Below are 17,742 nucleotides of genomic sequence, written 5' to 3' on the forward strand. Positions count from 1 at the left end.
CTACGGGGAAACAGACTGTGGGTAACAGATAGCATAAGTGAGAAAAATACCTGACATATTGGAAGCTGATCAGTAGTATGAAAAGAGAAAATGTTGAACAGGGTAGGGGGTATTAGGGATGCTACCTAAAAATGAAGAGAGACAGAAAGAGAAGAGAGGGGAGGGAAGAGAGAGAGAGAGAGAGAGAGAGAGAGAGAGAGAGAGAGAGAGAGAGAGAAATATTAAGAAGAGAGCATATTCTTTGCTTCAGGAACGATAACTCTGATAAAGTCACTAAGACTCAGTAAGAAGATGCTTAAATACATGACAAAAGAGTATCTGCATGCAATTGACCAACTCAATTTTTAAAAAATGTATAAAACATAAGAAATTGGAAAGTTTAGTAGAAAGGTTTGGAAAATGACATAATCAACTAGATTTAATACAGTTAAAATGTCCAAAGGATGATAAAAAGGAAAATCCAAAGGAGGCAAAGTTGAAGAACAATTGGAAAGAAGTGAGGGACATTATTTTGTAAGAAAAAGGGAAGACTTCTGTGGAGTGGATTTAATGCACTGTGTTAGGGATGGATGAACACGTTGAAAGGAAATTAATTAGAAGGTGGTTGGTGGGGTGTAACTGGGCGAGATGGGTTAGACATGCCCTGGAGCCAACCTCCTGCGGTCCCTCCCTAGCTGGCAGCACCTGGGAGGGTGCGGCCCAAAGGGTGTCTGTGGAGTGAGTGGAGTCCCTCCGGCAGGTGGGGTCCCTTGGCCGGGCCTGCGGGGATCGGGCCAAAACTGGCTCTCCAACATCCCCCAAGGGGTCCTGGATTGCGAGAGGGCGGTTCTCAGGTAACAAACCAGGAACCGGACTCCCTCCTCTCTGGTTCCAGGGTGCTTCACCAGAGAACCGCTGCTGCCAATCACTGCAGCTCGGCAGCTCCCACATTGCACATCTGCCCCCTGGTGTCATAGCTACTGGTCGGAGTGTCTACCCTCTGTTGGTCACTGTGAGTCATAGCTACTGGACGGATGGTCAGACGGTCGCTTAGCCTTTTATATACATAGATATGTAAATTTACACGTTCTACACTGCTTTAGTGACCATCATCTGAAATCTAGTGGTTGTGTCACGGGTGAGGGTGAAAGGGGTTGGTTAGGGACAAGGGACAAGGGACAGCAAGCAGGAAGCTCAGCTAATCAGTGAACATAAAGCATTGCAAAGGTTGGGATGAGGGTGCACTTCCTTCGTATTGAACTTTATAAATACAAGATTTAATTGTGTCTTGAGAACAACCCAACTTCTCTGGAAGCCAAAGCTTAGGTTGTTATGTCTCAAGAGCTGTTGACCTTGGAGTGACCATACCTACCAAGTGAATGGCATCTTAACAGTACCCTCTGTGGGTACTCAGAGGCGACCTCTGAGGCGTTCTTCCCCTATTGTCCTGGTAGTGTGCCAGCGACACACAGGTAGGGCCAGAAGAGGGATGATCAAGCTTCCATGTTAGCCCACTCTCATAAGATATGAGCTTTGGAGAAAACTATTAAGATACATACAGAACATAAAGCGTCATTTTTTAAGTTCATGAGTTTGCAAGTAAATTCATACCAAATACTAATATTTAGGAATCTTATAGTGTCCTCAAGAAAGGATGTGGATTTAATTATTCTCAACAAATTCTTTTGAGATGGTCCACAAAATCCTAGTTGCATTCTCACTTGCTGTGCAGAAGTTCCTATGGAGGTATCTGTGTACCAAGCTGGTGGACTCCAGTCCCTGAGTACGAGAATCATATTGTTGTGGAGAGGGTTGGTGAAACCAGGTAAGTACCACCAAAGAGCAGTCTCTTGATAAGTTTCTGTTTGGGTTTAGCTGTGTGGAGGAACTCCCCCGATCCCTTCCCAGACACAGGGACAAAGCAGAGAGAGCTAAGGCTCTGCCTGAGCCCAGGAGACCCCTGGACACAGCAGACCTCCACATAGGCAGGGGTAGGGGCCTGTGACATTGTGAGCCTCTGTAAGGATCAACTGAGAGGCTTATACAATGGAACCATATCTATATTTTTAAATATGTTTTTATTGATTTTAGAAAAAGAGAGGAAGGAAAAGGGAGAGAGAAACCATCAATGAGAGAGACAAGCATCGATGAGAGAGAACCATCTATTGGCTGCTTCCTGCATTCTCCCTGCTGGGGATGGAGCCAGAAACCAAGGCATATACCCTGCCTGGGAATCCAACAGGTGACCTCTCTGTGCATGGAATGATGTTCAACCAACTGAGCCACACTGGCCAGGGCAAACCCATATCTATTTTGAGGTTTCAATATTTCAAGTAAGCATAAGAAATACAGAAAAGAGAAAAATTTATCCTTCTAATACTAAACCTCAGATTCAAACAATTGAAAAATATTCTGTTGGGCCACTAGCTTCACTGAAATATATTCAATGTTCTAAAAAATTGAATGAGTTTTCTTTTCTTCTTTAGTTTTACACTAAATAAGCCATGTCAATATACCATGAGAGAAATAACTAGAAAGTTAGAGACCTGGAAAAAGTCAATGAGCTGAACGAACCTCTTTGGATTTGAGGTAAATGATTCGTGGCAGGGGGAGACAGGTGCCATTGCAAAGTGCCATCCTCAGAAAGGACAGCCTACACACGGAAATGTACTTACATGTCCAGTTCCTGGTGGCGTTCCACTGAAAGTGGTAGTGGCTGCATTCTGTGATTTTATGCCTTGAGTCTTGGGAAGATACCTCCAACTCTACACCCAAACTGTCCTCTGCTCCCACCTCACTTAGGCATTGTTCCAGTGGCACTGACTACTGACTGCCCCTTTGACCTGGGACGTCTACAGGACAGTCATCATTTCACTCCCTTCCTGTGCCCTTCAGCATCCTGCCCAGGGGTGTTTGTCCACCAGGTGCTCAAAGAGCCTGCCAGTCCACTGGCCGTACACAGCCCAGCAGGTGTAGCTCCGCACAGCCTGTGGAAGTGGAGCCAGCTCACTCGGTCAGCACTGGCCAGTGGGCTAGTTACCTGAAGAACGTTTTGGAGGTTGCTGTTAGGTACACGGGCAAACACATAAATCATGGCAAAATGCCATCATATATCCCTTTCTTGGGTATCTGTAATGGATATTAAAGCATAAGATTCTGGAAAAAGAACCCTCAGTTATGTTTCCCTTCAATGATTTTATATAGATGTGAACATAGAGATGTTTTGGATGTTACCCAGCAAAACAGAGCGCCCCTAAAATAATAGTTTGTGAGACAACCAGAAATATTTAAAAAAGTATTTTACATTTATTTATTTGCATGTATTCAATCTGGAATATCCTCATAAAAGTGAATTGACTCTTTGAAATCATGTAATATTTACACTATTACAATAAACAAACACCTGTTACCCATCTCTACCACCCTGTGGGCATCCATCGTGGAGAGAGAAATTTAACCTTGATATCAAAGTGATGTCTACCTCATAGAGTAATGAGGCATCCACATTACCAATGTGATCTTTTTATTTATTTTTTATTTTTTTAAAATATATTTTATTGATTTTTTACAGAGAGGAAGGAAGAGGGATAGAGAGTTAGAAACATCGATGAGAGAGAAACATCCATCAGCTGCCTCCTGCATGCCCCCCATTGGGGATGTGCCCACAACCAAGGTACATGCCCTTGACCGGAATCAAACCTGGGACCCTTCAGTCCACAGGCCGACGCTCTATTCACTGAGCCAAACCGGTTAGGGCACCAATGTGATCTTTTTAGATGGAGAAAGCATTTACAAGAAGAAAAACAATTTCTAAGTGAATAAATGAAAAGTAACCTTCTTATTCTTGGGATAGTTTTGCTTCAGTCCCTGCCCCGGGATTCAATAAAAGTTTAAATAATTCAGCTATGGCACAGATGCTGCCAGGAAAAGCCACTCGGTCTTTTATTGTTCACATTTGGAAGATTTAGAGATTCACTCCTGTTTCATTGAATAAAAATCCAGGAGATGAAGAAAACAGTCTGCTCTGTTTGACAAGTGAAGGCATAAAGCCATCCATTACCCGGCACAGGCACCGATCCGGCGGGAGTGCAGTGACTGTGAGTCAGCACCCAGGGGCAATCCTGGGAAATACGCAGGCGGGTCCCTCCTCCCACGCCACGCAGACAGATGTCCGAGAGGCCGAGAGATTAAATGGCTCCCATGATGATGCGTGACAACTGTCTTTACTAGTGAGCTCAGGCCCATGCCAGGCACTGTCCTGGGAGAGAGGACAGCCTGAGCCTCTGCAACAGCGGGGAGCCACAGCTCCACCAGACCCGGTTCAGGTCCGCCCCCTCTCCTTCCCCGCCTCACGGCTCTTCACCAGATCAGGACGCCACTATTCTCTGCCCCTCGGACCTGGCCTGGCTGTGGGAAGCAGCAGGGAAGTCCTGTCCTGGTCCCCAGGGGTCTTGGCATCCTGGAGGCTGTAGAATTGAGGGGTGCTGTGGGGAACAGTCTGGCAGTGATGCGGAAACACGTCTGACTCTCGCTGAGCTGCCTGGTGGGTTCCAAGGCGGTGGTCAGCTGGGGCTGCCCGGGGTGCTGGACCTCAGGGCGATGCCCCAGTCTTGCAAAGCGAGCTGGGCCCAGCTGTGCTCTCCAGTGCGGACTTCGGGGCCATTTCCAGCCTGAAGCTGAGGGAGCGTGCAGCCAGTTTTGTACAAAAGCGAATGGTTCTCATTTTGTTCTTCTTGCAGAATCAGAGCTTTAGCATCTGGAATAGGTCCTTATGGCATGTAAGCTAGTCACCGTTATGGGACTGCAACTGTAGCCTCCTTTTACTGGGCCGTCACTGCGTCGGGAGCATTTTAATGCGCTCGGACCGAGTTTCATACATTAGTTCTGACACTGCATCAGGGCCGCCGCCGGTTATTAGAATGCTAATGCAGAGATCACTGCTTGGCTGGTCCCATTTGTTACAGAAAAGCTGCTCCCGGGCTCTGCAAGGACACGGGGAAGCTGGTGGCTGTCTGTGACAGCGGTCTCCCCAGCAGATAGGGAGCGAGGACATGTGCACGTGCCCGGCTGGGTGCCCTTTTCACTTGCTGGCTGTGATTTCAGCCAGGGCTGGTCCCGGGTGGGGGCTGTGAGTGGGGGTGAGGGTGGGGGGAGGGGGCGGGAGGTGGGTGCGAGCTGGTGCTCGGACTGGCATCATCAGCAGAGTCTGCCGGAGCCTCAGCCCTCTGGCTGAGCTTCCCAGACCTGTTCCTCTTTTTTTGTTGGCTTTACTTTTTTCTCCATCAAAACTCCCACTAGCTAATCATCAACATACCTGTGACTGGCATTGAGGTGTGAGTGGCCAGGAAGCTTGATGAAACACTGTGGCTCTGGTGCACGGGTAGCCAACATCTAGTTTAAAGAGATTTAGCAGAGAGCACAGCACACCTCCCTCAGGCGAAAAGCCAACACCAAATGGGGCGTTTTTCAAACGTGAATTACCTAATTCCTCAAACTTACATCATTCCCCCATCACGTTGTCTCTTATTTTATCTGGGATACTTTTTTTGAAGATTATTTTTCTATATTTCATGAGCATCTGTCAAATCTCTACAAAGGTCAAACTGAAGGACGTATTTATTTATTTATTTATTTATTTATTTATTTATTTATTTATCTATCTATCTATCTATTTATCTTTATTGTTGAATGTATTACAGATGTCCCCTTTTTTTCCTCATTGACCCCTTCTAGCGTATACCTGCCCCTCTCCCCAGGCCTTCACCACACTATTGTCTGCCCCCGGGTTATGCATATATGCATACAAGTTCTTTGCTCAGTCTCTTCCCACCCACCCACCCACCCCCACATTCCCTCTGAGATTCATTAGACTGTTCCATGCTTCTATGTCTCTGGATCTATTTTGTTTATCAGTTTTATTCTTAGATTCTACATATCAGAGAGGTGATGCTTGACATATGACATACTTGTCATATGATACTTGACACTTGACATATGTGATACTTGACATTCTCTGACTGGCTATTTCACTTAGCATAATGCTCTCCAGGTCCCTCCATGCTGTCTCAAAGGGTAAGAGATTCTTTTGTTAACAGCTCCTTAATATCCCAGAAGTTCTTAAAATGTTCCCAGAACTTCCTTACCCACTCATGTACTGATGAGCACTTGGGCTGTTTCTAGATCTTACCTATTGTAAATTGCACTGCTATGAACATAGGGGTGCATACATTCTTTCTCATTGGTGTTTCAGGATTCGCAAGATATATTCCTAGAAATGGGATCACTGGGTCAAATGGCATTCCATATTTAATTTTTTGAGGCAACTCGATACTGTTTTCTATGGTGGCTGAACCAGCCCACATTCTCTTTAGCACTTGCCATTTGTTGATTTGTTGATGTTAGCCATTCTGCAGTATGAGATAATACTTCATTGTCATTTTAATTTGCATCTCTTTAATGATTAGTGACCTTGAGCATTTTTCATGTTTCCTGGCAATCTGTATGTCCCCTTTGGAGAAGCGTCTATTTAGGTCTTTTGCCCATTTTAAAAATTTGATTGTTTCTCTTCCTTTTCTTGAAAAAAAAATATAGGGGAAGATATAAACAAGTGGAAGAATATACCCTGTTCATGGTTGATAGAACTGACATAATTAAAATGTCGATACTACCTACCCAAAGCAATCTGTAGATTCAGTTCAATTCCTACTAAAATACCAACAGCATATTTCACATATCTAGAATAAATACTCCAAAAGTTCATATGGAACCAAAAAAAACCCCAAATAGTCACAGCAATTTTGAGAAAGAACAAAGCTGGAGACATCACAATACTAGTTATCAAGTTATACCCACTGTAATCAAAAGAGCTGCCACTGGCACAAAAACAGACATATAGATTGATGGAACAGAACAGAGACCCCAGAAATTGACCCAAGCCATTATGCTCAATTAATATTTGACAAAGGAGGCAAGAGCATATAATGGAGTTAAGACAGTCTCTTCAATAAATTGTATTTGGAAAATTGGACAGATACATGCAAAAAAAATGAAACTAGACCATGTACTTATACCACACACAAGAATAAACTCAAAATGCATTGTGCCTACATATGCAAATAAATGTAAGTTATGAAACCATAGAAATCCTAGAAGAAACCATAGGCAGCAAAATCTCAGACATGTCTCATAGCGATAGGTTTATAGATACATCTCCTTGGGCAAAGGAAACTAAGGAGAAAATAAACAAATGGGACTACATCAAAATAAAAAGCTTCTGCACAGAAAAAGAAACCACCAGCAAATTAACAAGAGAGCCCACTGCATGGGAGAACATACTTGCTAGTGATACATCTGAGAAGAGGTTAATGTCCAAAATATATAAAGAACTCATGCAGCTTAACAAAAGGCCATGTTTTGTTGAGATAGACTCTAGAAACCAAACAAGTCGAACATAAAACTTGAATAAACGTTCACCAGCAGTGGCGTGAAGATGTTTAGGACCCTAAACATATCCCATGGACAGACAATAGTGCGGGGAAGGCCTGGGGTGGGCTGGGAGCCAGGTTGCGTGTGTGTGTGTGGGGGGGGGGGGGGACAAGAGTAGGAAATGTGACCCCACTTCTAGGAATATATTTGAAAAATGAACAATTTTACAAATACACCGAATAATCTATTGACCTCAACAATGAAGACAACTCCCATGAAAATTAACCAAGAATACTTGGTGAAAAATAATCTTGGCTGTACGTTCATTATTAATGCATAGACTTACAGTTGTTAATTTCTTTGCAGCCCAAGAATCTACTAGTTTCATACTTGAGCACACAATGCTACTTCAGGAAAGTGAAATTCAACCAACAAGGAGTCTGGGTGACCTGTCGCCTTGAGAACCTCAGATTCCCATCAGTGAAGCAAGGTCGAGCCCAAGCTTGGCTCTTGCTTCTGTCTTGCCCTTCCATTTCTAATTTCTCTCTTTTCCTATGAGCACATACGGACTTATTTTCTCAGGTCCTTTTTGGGGTCATTTCATATCCAATGTGTAAAACACCAGAGCTCCAGCACTAGGCATTTATAATTCATAAACTCATTGAAACGTCAAAGCCAATGTTAGGCAGCTGAGTGCATTCTATGTGGAGAGTAGTGCACGGCTTCATCACTCAAAGTGGGCTTCGCACACAAGAGCGTCTGTCTCGTGCAGAAACCTTTTAGAAGTGCGGAGTCCAGGGCTCAGGTCTGCATTGTAACAAGACACCCTGGTGACTGCTATGTGCACTCAAGTTTGAGAAGCACTGACATGTAACGCATTTAGCATAAATCCTTTACCTCAGTTACTATTATTATTACTATTACTAGGGGCCCGGTGCACGAAATTCGTGCACTGGGTGTGGGGCGGGGAGGCGTGTCCCTCAGCCCAGCCTGCCCCCTCTCACATACTGGGAGCCCTCAGGTGTTGACCCCCATCACCCTCCAATCGCAGGATCGGCCCCTTGCCCAGGCCTGACGCCTCTGGCCTAGGCGTCCGGCCCGGGCAGCGGGGACCTGCAGTGGCAGCGGGGGGCGCCGCGATCACGCGGGCTCTGCCCCTGCCCCTGCAGGATGCCTCTGGCTGAGGCGTTCGGCCCGAGCAGCGGGGACCTGCAGCTGCAGCGGCCCCGCGATCGTGGGCTTTGCTTTAGGCCCAGGCAAGGGACCCCTAGCTCCCGGGACTGCCAGCTTCGACCGTGCCCAGCTCCCATCGCTGGCTCCAGCCCTACTTCCTGCTATCACTGGCCAGGGCGGAAAAGGCACCTGATTCTCCGATCATGGCTGGCCTTTGCCCTGCCCCCCAGCTCTTAGCTCCCCCCTGGGTTTCCGATCACTATCAGTGGCAGGGGGCTTCTTCCTGCTTTCCCTTTCGCCTCCCTGCATTGTGCCTACATATGCAAATTAACCGCCATCTTGTTGGCAGTTAACTGCCAATCTTAGTTGGCAATTAACTGCCAATCTTAGTTGGCAGTTAATTTGCATATAGCCCTGATTAGCCAATGAAAAGGGTATCGTCGTACGCCAATTACCATTTTTCTCTTTTATTAGTGTAGATTATTGTTGAGAGTATTATAGATATCCCCCATTTTTCCCCCTTGGCCCCCTCAACTCGGCTCCCACCCCACCCCAGGCTTTCCCTGAGCTATTGTCTGTCTATGGGTTATGCTTATATGCATATACATTCTTTGGTTAATTTCTCCCCTCCCCACTCACTTCCCTCTGAGAATCATCAGTGTATTCCATGTTTCCATGTCTGTGAACCTATTTTGTTCATTAGTTTATTTTGTTCATTAGATTCCACATATGAGTGAGATCATATGGTACTTGTCTTTCTCTGATTGGCTTATTTCCCTCAGCATAACACTCTCCATGCTGTCTCACAGGGTAAGAGATCCTTCTTTTTTACAGTTGCTTAGCATTCCATTGTACAAATGTACCACAGCTTTTTCATCCACTCATCTACTATTGGGCACTAGGGCTAAGGATTTTATTTTTTAACTGTTTTGAAAAGGAATTAGTGAGGATTTTGAGCAGTAAAATGAAGCTTTTAGGGAAGAAACCTGAAGCCATTTAAGTTTTAATTTAGTGTAAAGGCTTAAAATGAAATAATGCTCTCTTAAGGTCACCTTTGATGATAATAATAGTTGCTGGCATTTGTATGTCATTTAATAGCTGGCCACATTTTCACACACATCACAAAAATACTTTTCACATTCATCTGGTACAGACATCTCTTTGAGTCAGTGGAAACGCAGGGTAAGGTTGTGTGTTTCCACTGCTCTGGGTGATGGGCACAGGCGGTCTGTTCAGCTTCTAATGAGCGCCCTGCAGGGCCAGGAGCATGAGTGGGTGCACTAAGGAAGGAGCAGATTCTAGGAGCATTGTTTGATAGCAGCTGATTACTGCGGTCATTTACAAAAGATGCCCACACACTCTTTCATGCCGGCACTTGGCAGAGTTACAGTCCCTGGAAGACATGCAGGAACCCGTGGCCGTGCTATGTTACACACAAAGGGAAAGTAGCTGGTTCTAAAGACGAAGATTGTCCTAGGTCATTTGGGTTGGTCTAGTGCAGTAACAAGGTCTCTCCATCTGGAAGAGGCAGGAAAGGAAGAAGTCATAGCAATGCCTTTGAGGACTCAGCTCCCCCGTGGGCTCTGGTGATGGGAAAAAGGGCGATGAGGAAGGGGTGGTGGAAGCCTCCAGAAGCTGTGAAAGACAGGAGGCATCTTCCAAGAACCTCCAGAAAGAAACATGGCCCTGCTGACCTTGACTTTTGCCCAGCAAGACCTGTGTTGGACATCTGACCTACAGAACGCTAAGATACTAAATTTAAATTATTTTACTAGAGGCCCGGTGCACGATTTCGTGCACGGGTAGGGTCCCTAGGCCTGGCCTGTGATCAAGGCCAATTGGGCCCTTCTGGCTGCTGGCTAGGGCCTTCCTTCATTCTGCACTGCCCCCTGGTGGTCAGTGCACATCATAGCGAGCAATTGAACTCCTGGTCTCCCAGTCGAACTCCCGAGGGGACACTTTGCATATTAGCCTTTTATATATATAGATAAGCCACGAAGTTTAGGGTCATTTGTTATAGCAGCAACAGAGAACTCACAGGATGCCATTGCCTCTGCTTGAGTGCGGACCAGGCTAAGTGACTCACTTCTAATGAGCACAAGGTACAGCAGTGGACCCCACCTTCTGGAATAGGTCATAAAAGACTGGGTCTCACATCTTGGGTGAGTTCCTGCTTTCTCTTGGATGGATCCCCCACTCCGAGGGAGCTGCTGAGGCATCACCAGTCACCCTGTGCAGTGGCCACATGGTGAGGAGCGGGGCCCCTCAGCAACCATTTGGGTCTTGAAAGAAGATCTTCCCCGTCAAACTTACATGACCGGACCCCACAGTCAGCTCCATGGCCTCCTCAAAAGAGACGCCATGCCCGACCACCCAGGTGAGCTGTGCTTAGATCCCGGCCCATAGAAATGGTGAAACACTGTGTGTGGCTATTTTAGGCTATGACATTTGGGGGGAACTTTTTACAATTACTCTAGATTTTATTTACCCACCAAAAGAGAGAAAAGAACCAGGAAGGGAAATGACAATTAGGAAGGTATTGCTCCATATGTGCACATTCCAATAAAAATTGTGAGAAAATATCCAGTATTTTTGGTGTCACAGTATGCACACATAAAAGCTGACACTCCCGTAAGTACAGTCAGCTTCTATTCAGGTTATAAATGGAATGAAAACCTGAAAGTTGAGAACAAAATTTCTCAAAACACGCAGTCTTGCTAAGAATACTTTCATCCACTTTTACACACATTTTAATGGTTCCGAGCTGTCAAAACCACTGTGAGTCCACAAAGGCAATTAACCTCTACTTTTTTCTTCTGCTCTTTCTTCTCTGATATTTTTTCTTTTCCTGTGAAGTCTACACTTAGTGGAACAAAGCATGGCACAAACTGAAATTAATTGATGGGTCTTCTACTTTGCTATATAGAATATTCTCTAGACTGCAAATTATAAAGCCTAATGAACTTTCACATATATACATATCTGCATATCTGCTAAATGAAGAAAATAACTGTTCGCTTCATGGTACTTTTATGTTGCATTTTAACTTGAAAATGATTATTGAATTAGAGCATGTTTTTCTTTTTTTCCTTTATTAGTGTAAATTGTGTCGGCCAAGCAAATATATCTACTAGCCACATTATATTGCATGATGGCCAGGCGATTCCCTCCCCACGTCTTATTTAATCCCACTGACATTCAGGTCACAGCTTCTGTTAAATGGAAGTGTTAGCTGATCAACTCCATGGCTCCTGCATTGCTGAAATATAATTCCCCAAACCCGGCTTTTACTAACTGGTGTATAAGTCATCTCATGGACAAATATAGAAGCAAAGGGCAAATTACAGCCTGGGATTGTAATTTTGTTTCCCATGAAGTTGAATGAATTTCCTTGCGTAAACGTTGCAGTAGGGAAAATTGTCTTTTTATACATTAGTGTCCATTTTATTATTTTCTCTGTGAAATCAGAACTAGTTTTACCTTTTAAAACTAACTGCCAAGGTAATTTCTAGTGGATAAAGATTAGGCATTTTTATTTTGTAATGGCCTCTTGCTATAGTGACATTTAATATAACATCTGATCTGAATTTGATTAACAGCATATAGTCCAATATTGAAAAGTTATAAAAAATATTTCTAAAGTCTACTTATATTCAGCAATGAGAGTTTAGGTGCTTATTGATACACAGAGGAGATGGACTTTTCCTCGCCCAAAGCTCCCTTATCCTTAATTTAAATTCTCCTATGTTAGCACGTCAATCAAACATGGTCACTGCCTCATCAAGGGGGCACAGACACAGCACCACAGAGAACCCACGTCCGAAAGCGCCCAGGCGCTGTGCCGTAAGCAAGCAGGGTTTGGTAAGGAAGAAAAATAAGCTTTGTGCATTTAAAAAAGAGAAGAGTGATTGTGATTTGATTCACAGAGTCATCAAAATATGCTTCCATTCTGCGGAGGAAAGTGGGCTATCTCCCCGCAATGGGTTCTGCTACTGAAACGCTAGAGCAGCCTTCGGGGGGGCTTCTGTATGCCGCTGCCTGGCACGGGACACGAGGCTGATAAATCATGACAAGGAGGCACCATCGGCAGCGTGAATACAGGCGAGTAATTAATTACGCACGCTGCTCCGCTCCTGAGCGAGGCCGGGGCAGCGGCGCCGCGGTGCGCGTTGTGCTGTGAACACGCGGCTGTGGGGAGACTGGGTTGTGTCATTAGCGGGTTCCTAAAACATGCCCCCCACGTGGCCTTGGCCATCAGGATTCACTCCGAGGAAGGTGACAGTTCAAAGGGGGCCAGGCAAGTGTTTTCAATTGTAGGTTTGTGAGGAGGCTGTGACTGGCACTTGGGTGTGTTACCCATGTTAGCTTTTGTCTGTGGAAGGGGGGGGACCATGGTTCACGGAGGTTGTCTGGGTAGTTTGGGGGGCTGATCCCGTAATCACGTCCCCTCATTTTGAGGGGCACCTATCAATACATCTGTATCTCCCTACCTCAAACCCGTATTTGCTTTATTCTGTTTCATTTTTTCTCTATTAGGAATTAGGCACTGGAACACTGTATCACTCCGTGTTTTAAATGTCCCCATTGTTTCCTGTGTGTGGGCTGGTGGTAGATGCCACTGGGGTGGTAAAATCCGTGGGATGTTGGTCCAGACAGTGTCTGTTCCTGATGCTTTATGGGTCTATTACTCATCTCAAACAGCCAGAAAAATGTCGGCTGCCTCTATTTGCTCAGGGCGATGAATTATAACAAATTTCCCACAAATCTACCTTCGGAAAGTTCAGCTTAATCTCAGCTCACTGATATAGAACTGTCCCCAGCACTTTCAGCTCCATGGCATTGTCAGATGTCACGCGCACCCTGCAGAGCTTTCGGGGTTCCTTTTCTTTCACAGGCACCACAGCTCCCCTTTCTAGCAGCTGTCGGCGGAAAGCACTGCAGTCAATCACACGCGCACTCAGTGCATCACTGGTTCACCTCAGTGTCCCACAACTAGAGCCGTCTCGGGCTCTGCCGTGGCCACACAACGCAGTCACCTCTGTATTAACACAACGAAGCAACGTTCAATGTTATACAACAACCTAAGATTGACGGTTACTTACAATGTCCTAAAGAGGCAGCTTTATGCTGAAACAGCACTCACACACGTCTAATCCCACCACGTCACAAAACCTACTGATTCTGTAAACACAACTCTGCCAAATTCTACAGAAAATGTTGAACATTTTAGTTTGACATCACATGAGTGAGGTCCAGTTGTTTATGGTGACAGTGTTGGCTAGATGTGGACACAGTGACACGGTAAATGTGGAAGTGCAACCGTTGAGACTGAAAGGACCTGCCACACCCACATCCTGGGTGCCTTGAGTAGGTGCTTCTGTTAACAGCATGTGATGCACGTGTGAGGTTGTGACAGAAAAGACTGACAGGCTGCCAGCAGGGACCATACATGCTCCACACAGAGAGACTACCCCTCCTTTTGGGCCACAGCGTCTGAGTCAGACAGCCCCCCGGGATCCCTTCCCACTGCGCACTCCCCCGAGGTGTAGGGCACCTACAAGCTTTGCCGGGTCCTCAGCACTGCACCCTGCATGGAGCCCCTCCCCACGTCCCCCGACAGTGGCACCTCATGGTCCCCCGTGCCTAAGTTCAATGTGTTCCTAGCCAGTCTCAGAACCAGGCTCAGGAGCCAGACAGCCTGGGTCAAACCCCAGCTCCAGGACTGACTAGCTTAGAGAGCTGGGCAATTTGCCTAAACTTGTTTGTCAAGAAAACAATTGTACTTCCACAGAATGCTTTGCGGAGGGATTCAGTTAATTGCTATGTGTAAAACTCAGCCTCATGGAATGTCCTCATGGTTAGCTGTGTGGTTATTCTTATTCTAACATCATCTACCTCCCCACACCTCCAGGGAGCCCTCTAGCCTCCCCGCTCCTCCTCGTCTCTCTGTCCCCCATTCAAGAAAGGCGCAGGGGTTGGGAGGGCTGGCGTTTGGAGTGCCGCTCTTGTGAACACTGAGAGAGGAGAGACTGCTACCCAACTGGTGCGAGTCTCCGACTCCGGGGGCAGGAGATACAATCACTCAGCCAGTGCGAGGGTTTCCACGTGAAAGGAAGCTGGACATCCAGATCCCACCTTGGACGACGTGTGGTCACTCAGCTGGTCTGGTCTGCTGGTGCTGCCTGCAGAGAGGCAGGGAGTGGGAGGCAGCCGGGACAGCCACATGGAGAGGCAAGAGCAGAAGAACACCTCCCTGAGTCACAGTTCCCACCAGGCTCTTCTTGGGCCCAACAAGTCTGAGTTATCCATGAAGAGCAGCGAGCTCTCGGGCATAGGATGGCCTGTGACAGTGGGAGGCCCCAGCAGGAGATCCCAGGAGAGCAGGAGACCCAGGGCGCCTGGGAGAGTTGCAGGGCACCAGGCACTTCATCGGGGACACATTAAGAAAAGTCCTCGTTAGGGGGCAGCACAGTTCCACACGTGCGGGACGTAGATACACATGGTAATCAGCACGGGGTCTTGAGGAAAGGCCTGAGTTTGCTGTGGATGGGCCTCGGGCCTGGAGGGGCAGCTTGGGAGGTGCTGGGGTGGGGACGGGGTCTGAGGCATCAGGCGGTTGTGACACCACCTACCGATGCACCCAGGTGGCTGCTGACTGAGGAAGTGGTAGGTACTCACGGGGTGTGTGTGCGCGCGCTTATGTGTGTGTGTGTGTGTGTGTTTGTGTGTGTTTGGGGTGTGTGTATTTGTGGTCTATATGTGTGTGTGTTTGTGGTGTGTATTTGTGGTCTATATGTGTGTGTGTTTGTGGTGTGTATTTGTGGTCTATATGTGTGTGTGTTTGTGGTGTGTGTTTGAGGTGTAGGTGTATTTGTGGTCTATGTGTGTGCGTTTGTGGTGTGTATTTGGGTGTATGTGTGAATTTGTGGTCTATATGTGTGTGTGTTTGGGGTGTGTGTGTGTATTTGTGGTCTATATGTGTGTGTGTGTTTGTGTGTCTTTGTGGTCTATATGTGTGTATGTTTGTGGTGTGTGTGTATTTGTGGTCTATGTGTGTGTGTGTTTGTGTGTCTTTGTGGTCTATATGTGTGTGTGTTTGTGTGTGTTTGGGGGTGTGTGTATTTGTGGTCTATATGTGTGTGTGTTTGTGGTGTGTGTGTATTTGTGGTCTATATGTGTGTGTGTTTGTGGTGTGTGTGTATTTGTGGTTTATGTGCGTGTTTGTGGTGTGTGTGTGTGTTGTGGGGTGTTTGTGTGTGTGGCTGTGTGGGGGCTGGTTGGGGGGCTCTGTATCCCCATATTATGTGGCTCATCTGAGTGGGCCAGTGTCCCCTAATGTTCCCCTGAGACTCACGCTCTGCCTGGTTCCCCTCGCTGGGCCGTTTCCTGTGGACCATGGTCAGTCCGCCCAGGCTCTGCGACAGAACTGCCCGGACCTGCGGCTCCACGCCATCCTCGCCCTTGCCAGCCTCTGCTGGTGAAGATGAGCCGGCACCACGCCCGCTCCCAGGTCTCTGCTTCTCCACGCAGCCACCTGACTCCAATGGCAGCATCAGCAAGAGGAAGGCAATCCTGGACCAGTTAGCCACGCCTTTAAACCCCCCGTGGCCGTGATCTTTTGTGTGGCCCAGACACACTACTCTGTGCACGCCCTGGACCGGCCCCGCTGAGCTGCTGCAGCCAGTGAGCCTGGCTCCCAGCGCTGAGCAGCAGGTGCTCCGCGTGGGCGGGGCTAAGTCACCTCCCTGGGTCTCCACAGCCTGGCACCCGCTCTGCTCGGCTGGGACCTTCCGTGGCAGAGGAGGTGTGGCCCCGCCAGCAGCACTGGGTGCCACGCGGGCTCAGGGTGCCACACGGGCTCAGGGTGTCCCACGGGCTCAGTGTCCCTTGCTGAGCGAGCCAGAGCAGGCGTGATCCGCAGCCACGGGATGTACACCGTCTCTTCTTCCATCCCTCTCACAGCCCTCCAATATCCATCACTCTCATTTCCTCTTGTTTTCACTTTCAAATAGTGATAAAATGTATATAACAAAATCGGCCATTTCAAACATTTCTGCGTGTGCAGTTCAGTTGCATTAAGTGCATTCACAGTGAGGTGCAACTGTCCCCGCCATCACCCCGAGAACGTTTTCATCTTCCCGGATGAACTCCACACCCGCTCAACCCAACTCCCCGCTACACGCCCCCCCATGACCCCCCCCCCCCCCCGCGTCTGTCTCTAGAGTCTGACCACTATCCTCCTCCTGTGGTGGAGTTATGAGAAATCTGGTCTATTTCACTGCACATCACGTCTTCAGCGGCTCATCCATGTGGTAGCACGGGGCAGAATGTCTCTCCTGGTAAGACTGCATCATATCCCGCTCTCTGATTTCCTCTTGATTTTGACTGGAAAGCGCATCTCTATTTCTAGGCACCCTGTGCTGTGTATTCCGGTTGCGGCTTCCTTAAGTGGCAGATGCGCCCGGTGCTCTTACTAAGCTGGGAGCTGGCCAGGCCAGCTCTGGGGTTTGCTTCTGCCGCCTGCCGCGCGAGGCCGAGCTGCGGACTCCCCGCCTGAGGGACACTGGTGACCGCAACACTGCACCCTTTTCCTGGACAATAGACCCCAACCGCGGAGCTCTCACGGGCAGTTTCCAAAGAGGCGCTTTTCGCTTGGAGCGGCAAGGAGTGGGCAAGAAGGCGAAAGGACACCTCCTTCAGGATCTTTGGTTCCTGATCCTCTCTGGTCAAACTCAGTTTCAGACAAAGGAGGCGGGAAGGGAACTGCCTGCAGAGGAGCCTTTGGGGAAAGGGCAGTGAAACCGGCTCCATCGAGCTCTATCCCGCGTCCCTCGGGGAATCGCTGTCTTATTTCAGAACGTGATCATTTTAAAGCTTGGAAATGCTTTCGATAGAAATGATGACATGAATCCTGCAGTCATTTTGTGTGAAGTTAGCAAGTGTTACAGCTATCAAATGTGCTACAAAAATAATTGAATACATTTTTAAAACTAGTAGATACTGTGACTGTCATTTGTTTTCCTGGAATTGCCAAGAAATAGCAGAAGAGAAATAACTCCATCAGCTACAGAAAAGGGGTGGATGAGTCAAGCGATGCCACACTTCATGCTGGCTGTGGGCTCACTGGGTTCATAAGTAGCATAAGCTTCTGCCTCAAGTGATTCG

At 47.2% G+C, this 17,742-nt stretch overlaps 1 protein-coding gene across 1 annotated transcript in view; it reads right to left on the reverse strand.

The window, feature by feature from the left end:
• Positions 1-17,742, reverse strand: part of RALYL (RALY RNA binding protein like) — a 585,850-nt gene that overhangs the window by 110,477 nt on the left and 457,631 nt on the right. The window lies entirely within an intron of this gene.

The sequence above is a fragment of the Myotis daubentonii genome, chromosome 17 (assembly GCF_963259705.1).
Source record: "Myotis daubentonii chromosome 17, mMyoDau2.1, whole genome shotgun sequence".
NCBI classification, from domain to species: Eukaryota; Metazoa; Chordata; class Mammalia; order Chiroptera; family Vespertilionidae; genus Myotis; species Myotis daubentonii.